Source organism: Phoenix dactylifera, unplaced genomic scaffold (genome assembly GCF_009389715.1).
Source record: "Phoenix dactylifera cultivar Barhee BC4 unplaced genomic scaffold, palm_55x_up_171113_PBpolish2nd_filt_p 001942F, whole genome shotgun sequence".
Lineage (NCBI taxonomy): Eukaryota > Viridiplantae > Streptophyta > Magnoliopsida > Arecales > Arecaceae > Phoenix > Phoenix dactylifera.
Genome location: NW_024069226.1, coordinates 46,222 through 55,165, shown reverse-complemented (window position 1 = coordinate 55,165; position 8,944 = coordinate 46,222).

The following is an 8,944-nucleotide window of genomic DNA, read 5'->3' as shown; positions in this document are numbered from 1 at the left end:
TCTTCTCATCGCCTTTGCAAGATATCAATTTTTATATCAAATATTATGGATAATAAAAATCATTTACATATGCATATTTTAATAATAATTATAAAATAGGCTGGCAGACTATAGGTAAACTGGTCTAAATATAAATCTTGAACTAAGACTTGACTAAACTCCGTTGATATTAAATACAAATATTGCAAAACTGTCACAAACCCAATGAAGCCTAATGGACTAGTAGATCCTAGCATGACCCAATAACTGAGTTCTAGCACTGCTTTTTTCACACCCAAACAACACTTGATGGCAAAAGGATGTCCTTGTGGACGTGCTTCATGAACTAATTGGACTAGTTACCAGTTAGATCACAAACTCCAAGCCAATTTGAGTGTTATTCTTGATCCCACTCATATAAGAAAATATAAAATATATAAATAAATCTACCTTATCCTATCAACTTAAGCTTTTAGGACAAGTGGTAATTTCAACATGGTATCAGAGCAGAGGTCCTAAGTTCGAACCCTATCTCCGCACTCTTTGACCCCATTATTAAAAATTTCACATGTTGGGCTCACCCATTAAAAAGAAAGTCCGGCCCACATGTGAGGAGGAGTGTAAGAAAATATAAAATATATAAATAAATCTACCTCATCCTATCAGCTTAAGCTTTTAAGACAAGTGGTAATTTCAACAACTCAGACCAAGCTAGATTCAATTCGAGTCCAAACCATTTGGAAACATGCAATTCAATGATTGGAAACCTAGACCGAGCCCATTTCCTCATGGAACCCGCCATCAGTTCCTGGGGGGAGGACTTTCTCTCATCATACCTGTTGCTGGAAATTGGACCCGGGGGCCACCGCGAAGCCGGGGAAGGAGGAGCTCCGCTGCTGCAGGGGGCGGACGGCGGTGCGCCGGCTGGCTGCGTCCTCCGCCGGGGGGCGTGGGAGCGTCCGAAGAGGGGTGGTGCGTCCAGTCCTGTCCTGTCCTGCAAAAAAGCCGGTGGCCGGGCTCCCGGCGCCGGCCCCCGATGCCTAAGTCAGAGGGGGCAAGTATGTGGAGAGAGCAGGGAAGAGAGTATGTGGAGAAGACAGGGAGAGCTTCGGGTTTTTCCTCCCATTTTTTGGTCCCCCTTTCCTCTTCCCCCAGGTTCCCTTTTATAGGAGGATTCGGTTACCTGGGAGGTGACATGAGGTTTGTCCTGTTATGTGATAATTGGGCACGATTTGGCCCATTAATGGCGTGGTGGAAAATAAGGCCGAATCAGACCGGAACCAGGGAGTTGTCACGGTCGACCGGACCTGTTGGAGTGGTTGAACCGCCGGCCGTAGCGGGCCTGGGGTCTGTGGATGGTAAGTGCATTTATTACCGAATGAACCGGCGGTCAGATAGAGCCATGCGCTCTGATGGTTCAGTGATCCGGAGATCGTCTTGGGCCGTGTTCATTAAATGACTGAGTGCATCGGAGACTTGAGAGAGTCTCGTGCATTAATGGCAGGTCGTGCCGAATACCTGCGAAGATCTTATGCCTTGATGGCTTGGAGATAGTGGCAGGTCGCAAGCCGTAGGAGTTGTCAGTCCCTTGGACTTTAGGCGGAGGTTAAACATTTGGTTAAGGCATCGGCTCGGCAAGAGTGCCGAGCCGAGCTGGTCGCCCAATGGGGCGCCCTGTGGCGGGGTTGCTTCAAGTACTCCTGGTCGGCGCCCTTTAGGCGAGCACCTTCTAGCAGAGCGCCTTGGCGCTGTCTTTGGTCGGCACTTTCTAACCGAGCAGCTTTGGGTGGGGCACCTCTTGGCGCGCGCTCTGGTCGATGCCCTCTAGTCGAGTGCCTTCCTGGTCGGCATCCTTTGGCCGAGCAGCTTTTCGGTCGGCGCTCTTCAGCCGAGTGGCTTTCCAGTCGGCACTTCTTGGCCGAGCAGCTTTTCGGTCGGCGCTCTTCGGCCGAGCGCCTCTGTGGATATATGACTTAGGGTTTTTCCCCTAATAATACCTGAAACAACTAGAGTATCGACATTGCTATTACATAAGGTAGCCAGGGCAAGCATTCCTTGTCGATCCCTATTGTATAGCATGCTCACTATACCTTACTGCCAACAACGAGCAAGAGTCCAGCGAATAATTACTGCTTGTTACATCATTTATAATATTTGGTTGGCTAGAAATACAACACCTACGAGAATGTGAATCGAGGTCTTTGCACTATGGTTATGAAAGCTTAGGTGCAGGTTGTTGATCATACTTGCTCTCATGCTATTTAAAGGATTGAGATAGCCAGGAAAACCTGGGACTCCCACCATGCAGTGTGTGAGTCTCCTAGGGTGATTCATTTCATTTGAGAGCTCCCACCCTTGGGTAACCTCAAGATTAATTTTGACGGCAGTGTGCGGAACAGAGGTGAATATGGAGGGGCCAACTATATGATTCGTAATTAGGAGTCCTCCCTCATGGCAATGAGGAGCTCATCTTTGTTGAAATATTTGTAGAAGAAGAGAAAAACAAGAGAAAAAGAAGGGAGAGAGAGAAAAAAGTGACTTTATTTCTCAGTTCCAGTACATTTGTAACATCTCAGGAATTATCTATACTCGTGTACAAACTTCATTTCATGAAAATAATACTGACTGATACATGATCACACTAATAAAAAAAAATATTATGAGCTGATATAAGTTGTTATGCGATCCCTAAAATTACACTAATATCCTCCTTTAAACTCAAGTGGTTTATAGGTGCCAACTTGAGTTTGGAAACTACATCACGAATGTACCCAGAAACTGACACATTAAATCAAGAGCAGAAGTAGCAGCTCATAAACTAACATAATAGACTATGAGCTGACATAGCAACTTAGAGGCTAACATGGTTGTAGATCAAGATCTAACATGGCAGCATAAAGCCTAATGTGGCAGAATACGAGCTGTTATGACAGCTCAAAAGCTGATGTAGTAGATTGGAACTTGACACAACAATATATAATTTGATATGACAGAACCAAAGTTGACATAGCAGCTTAGAAATTGATGCGACATATCAGAAAGCTATCACATCAAATTGATGCATTTGGCAATACTGACGTAGTAGACTAATGCGTCCACTGATATGACTAACTAATATAGCAAACTGATGTGTTTGTCAATGTGTCTAATTGACGTAACAGACCGACGTATTTGCCAATGTGGCTAATTGACTTGTCTGATGATGTGGCAGCGAGAAGACATATAGAAGATGGCAATTGCAGTGAGGACATAATTCTGAGAGAAGGCAACCGAAGGTTGACTATCCTCGTAGATAAAGACACCATGGAATAGGAGCAAGAGAACTCAAACTAGATGATGAAGGAGCTGGAGGCAGCAAATAAAATCAGAGATGGATGGAAAGGGGGCGAGTGATAGTAAAGAGAGACGACCGAAGATCTAAAGCTGAGGAAAAAATTAGTGGCGAGGAACTGCAAATCTATTAGAAAATAAAGAATCTTTGGATATTAATCTATCAAAAATAGAGGATATGCGGATCTATAAAGAAATATGAGATCTTTGAATATTGATTCATTAGTAAATAGCAGATCTGTGGAAAAATAGAAAATCTTTGGGTGTTAATTCACCAGAAAACATAGATTGATAAATCGACAATAAGGCTCTTCAAAACTTCTAAACATGGCAACCATGGCTATAGTAAAGGCGGAAAAGATGGCAACAGTAGATTACGTGATCAATTGCTCTAATATCATGTTGAAATATTTGCAGAAGAAGAATAAAATAAGAAAAAAAAGGAAGAATAAAATAAGAGAAAAAGGAAAAAAAATGATTTTATTTTTCTATTTCAGTATATTCGGTATATCCTAGGAATTATATATACTCGTATAAAACTTCCATAAAAAAAAATATAGGTTAATATATGATCATGCTAATAAAAAAAATAATACTTATCGATATGAGTTATTATATGATTTCTAAAATTACTCTAACAAGATAATGCTAATAAAGAAAAATAAAACTAACTGATATATATCATACTAATAAAAAAATATTATAAACTGATATAGATTATTATGTGATTCTTAAAATTATATTAACAAAAAGTTAAATATTATACGGGATGGAGACTCTCATTGGGGGGTTAGGTAGAGCGCCATCCGTCTCAATTCTCCCTCACTCCTATCTTGGAGGATATGATGAGACACGTTGAGATACCTTGAGATGCCTTGAGGCATTTGAGGCAGTCGAGTCCGTATCTACATGCAGGAGAATGACCCCACTTGAGTTACATGATGTATTCCATGTTGATGCTATGCGACAGTTTTATCGTACCGCCTAAAAATTATTAAAAAAAGGGGGATTGCCGATATATCACAGCGATTACTCCGACGCGATATCTCGGCCTCCCGGGTGCGTGCAGCCTTTCCGTTGAGGGATACAGCTGTAGGTCTCTTTTTTCCAGGAAGAGATAAATAGAAACTGTACCTCCTCCTCGTGGACTACATTATTGTGACCCGCCAATAGTACCACGAGCATCGACCGGGGGCCACCTAAAAAGCTGTCCGCACTCCGCGTTAAATTCCGGGGACCCTTCGAGACCTCTCTGGACCGATGACGTGTGAGATTATCATTGGACGAAAATACAGGATGGACCTCGGCAGTTTTCACTCCATCCAGGCCGTTCCTACGGTGCGGTTGCCAGATGTGCTACACGTACACCGACAGATGTTCCTCAGGAATTAAAACACCAACGGTCCCGTGACGTAAGTTATGTCCGATGGCAGACTCACCAGGCCCTGTCATGCCAGTTCATGCCACGGAGGACCAGTGACGGCTCCGTTAAGCGACACACGGTGCCACAAAATAAAGAGTAATTCGGCAAAAAAAAAAGAAAAGAAAAATCTATCCATGAACAAAACTTTTAGAACAGTAGTAAGAAAATATCACGAATTTTATGTATGGTGTTTGTTGGGGAAATAAGATTTTTCCCCCAAGTGACACAAATGCCCCCAAGAAGCCGCACAATCGCCGACCCTGAACAGCTGAAGTCGGCGTCCGACCTCGGAACGCCCGACCTCAAGACATCCGACCTCGAGACTTCCGACCTAGAAAAATCCTGACGCTCAAGGTCTACCCTTGTCAGCCACCTACTACGGCCGTACTCCTCCGAGGTCCAACTAAGGACCATGCCCTGCCACTGCTTCAGCATTTATTGCGCATGGCCGCTGTAACCCTCCGGTTCACTCTACAATTAATGTGGATCTCCGGCTTACTCCACCATTAATGCGGATCTCCGGCTTACTCCACAATTAATGCGCATGGCTCCTGACATCTACGGATCCTCGGCTCTCCACGGCAAGTTAGCCCAGCAGAGTCTGGTCAACCATGATAAGTCTCTGATCTCGGCCATACCTCCGACACCAATGCAATGATTCGCCTGGTAGCGTACTGGTTCGGGTCGTACGACGCCCTCACCGCCGACATCAGCACAATGATTCGCCTGACCGTGCGCCGACCTGAGCCACATGCCGAGCCGTACTATGGCCTCGCCCTGTTACATCACAGGTAAACCGACCCCCACTTATAAAAGGGAGCCTTAGCTTCTCAGGAGGGGGTTGGGGTTGGGAAATTCCGCGCCTTACAAGTACTGTTCATCTCCTCCTTACACTATCTGCCCCCTCCCTGACTTGAGCGTCGGAGGGCCGGCGCCGGAAAACCCGGCCACCGGCTTGTCTGCAGGCACCCAGACGGAGGACGCCGCCCGCTGACGGATCGCTACCCCGCCGTGAGGATCCCCAGCTCCCTCTCTCCGGCCACCCCAGACGGAGGACGCCGCCCGCCGACTGGTCGCCGCCCCGCCGTGGTGACCCGCAGCTCCTCTCCCCTCGACCGAAGATTGCCCCCGGGTCCAAATTTCCAGCAACAGTTGGCGCTTAGAGGAAGGGCCGAGTAGCAGTCATTGAAGTGAGAAGTAAGGGAGCCTTCCAACGTCTCCCGGCGTCCCCCGCAAAGTCCTGGACGGCTCTGTCCAGAATTCTCCAACTCCGGCTGACCCAGTTCCTCAGGTCCAGTCGGAACAGTTCAACGCCTTAGTACAGCAAGTCCAGGCCCCTGGCCGCCGCCGTTCAGGGCCTGCGACGCGAGGAAGCTTTACCAACGCTTCCCCCGCGGGCCCAGGTCCCGCCGGAATTTCTTCCCAACGGCCCGGTTCTCCCCGGCCAGAATCTACATGGCTCCTCCAGAGCCAATAACGAAGAACGGACTTCCCCCAGAGAGAGCTACCGGGGGAGGATCTCAATAGAAGACTCCAGCCTTCTGAGGCTAAGTCAGCCCCGGACCGCCGTGAGCCGGCGCAAACCGCGACGACAATCCCGCGGGTGGGGGAGCTCGACAGAAAGGTTGAGCACTTGGAGCGCCAAATTGCAGCGCTCCACAGTAAGAAGGCGAGGCAGGAGGGAGACTTTGAGTTCACTACCAAGTCCCCCTTCTCCTGCCGGATCGAGGATGAGCCGGTTCCCACAAGGTTCAAAATGCCTCAGGTGGAGCCCTACAGCGGAACCACCGACCCTCTCGACCACTTGGAGAGCTATCGGGCCCTCATGGCCCTACAGGGTCCTCGGAGGCCATACTTTGCAAGGCCTTCCCAGCAACCCTCCGAGGGACCGCTCGGCTTTGGTTTTCTGGACTGAAGCCGAACACGGTGTCCTCTTTTGAGCAACTCGGCAGGCAGTTTGCCACCAACTTTGCTGCCAGCCGGCGCCAGCAACAGACGTCAGACTCCCTCCTCGATATCAAACAGAAAGAGGGGGAGTCCCTCAAGGAATACCTGGACCGCTTTACCGCCGCCACATGGGAGGTCCGCGAGCTAGACCAGTCGATAGCCATGTCGGCTCTGAAGACTGGGGTTTGCTCCTACCGATTCCTCTTCTCCATCGAGAAGAGCTTCCCGGCCGACTTCACCGAAATGTTGGCCCGGGCCCGGAAGTATGCCAAGGCCGAGGAGGCAGTTGCCTCTAGGCGGGGAGCAATCGAGCCCGCCTCTAAGAAGCAGAAGAAGCGTCGCGAGGAGCGCGGCCAACAGAGGGAGCCGATCCCCTCGCTATGAGAAGAATCTCCCCAGACTGAGGAGGCCCGCCCCGTCAGCAGGGGCGACCTCAGCAGAGGACCCCTCCTCGACCGAGGTCCCCACCACGGCCTCGGACCGTACCCGGGAAAGTACGAGAAACTATACACCCGTCAAACGCCCCCCGGGCCGAGATCCTGATGGAAATTGAGGGTCAGGATTCTTCCGACTCCCGCCGCCTATGCGAGACACGGGATTTCCCTATAATCCCAGGAAGTACTGTCGCTTCCACCGAGACCGTGGGCACGACACGGAGGACTGCTTCCAGCTCCGGGACGAGATAGAAACACTCATCCGTCGAGGAGTACTCAACCGGTTCGTGAGAAACCGGCGCGAGGAAAGGAGGCCGGCGGAGGATGTCGTACCAACCGAAAATCCGGACGACAACAGGCCCATTGCCGGCACCATCAACATGATTGGAAGGGCCTCAGCAGGAGCAGCCGCCCCGGGGAGCACCCCCGAAACGCCCACGCACTGATGAAGTCATCTCGTTCTCGGACGAGGACTTAGAAGGGGTCGAGACCCCTCACGATGACGCCGTGGTCATCTCAATGATTGTAAATAAGTTCGATGTAAAGCGTGTCCTAGTTGACAATGGAAGCTCAGCCAACATTTGTATTATCATGCCTACCAAAAAATGGGGTTGACAGAAGGACATCTCCGGAGGATCAACGCCCCACTGGTCGGGTTCACCGGAGATTCGGTCCCGGTCGAAGGTGAGACCAGCTTCCTTGTCACAGTTGGCCTCGCCCCCCGGGAGAGCACTGTGAGGACGGACTTCCTGGTGGTCCGACTGCCCTCGGTCTACAACGCCATCCTTGGGCGGCCAGGGCTGAATGCCCTTCGAGCCGTAGTTTCAACCCACCCATCTGCTCATGCGGTTCCCTACCGGCCAAGGAGTAGGCGAGGTCCGAGGAGACCAGCTGGTCGCCAAGCAATGCTACACGGCGGCCCACGGAGTAAAGCAACCGACCGAGGCGACAATTCAGCCAACGGGCCCTTCATTGCCCATAGAAACCCTCGATGCGAGGGATACCCTCTGGAAGAAGCAAGTAGAGCCCGGTGAGCTTCTTGTTCAAGTTTCACTAAAAGAAAATTTTCCCGAGCTAACCGTGCAGGTCGGCTCCGGCCTCGGCGCCCGCGAGAGGGATCGCCTCGTCAGCTTCCTGCGGGACAATGCTGACGTCTTCGCCTGGTCGCCTGCGGACGTGCCGGGAATTGACCCTGAGGTCATGGTTCACCGACTCCAGGTGAGGCCAACCAGCAGGCCTGTAAAGCAGAAGAAAAGGGGCTCCGCCCCGGAACGGCAACGTGCTGCGGCCGAGGAGGTGGACAAACTCCTCGAAGCCGGCTTCATCCGGGAGGTCTCCTACCCGGACTGGCTCGCCAACGTAGTCCTCGTAAAGAAGGCCAACGGGAAATGGCGTATGTGCGTGGACTACACCGACCTGAACAAGGCCTGTCCGAAAGACAGCTTTCTCCTTCCAAGCATCGACCAGCTCGTCGACTCTACTTCAGGGCACCAACTGCTAACTTTTATGGACGCCTTTTCAGGGTACAATCAAATCCGAATGGCACCAGAAGACGAGGAGAAGACGGCCTTCATCACCGACAAGGGCACCTACTGCTACAAGGTGATGCCCTTTGGCCTAAAAAACGCTGGGGCCACCTATCAGAGACTGGTCAGCCAAATTTTCAAAGACCAGATCGGCCGAAATATGGAAGTCTACGTGGACGACATGCTGGTGAAAAGCCGAGCGGCAGAACACCACATAGCCGATCTCGACGAGACATTCGCCAAGCTCAGAAGATACAAAATGAAGCACAACCCGGCAAAATGTGCGTTCGGGGTCACCTCGGGCA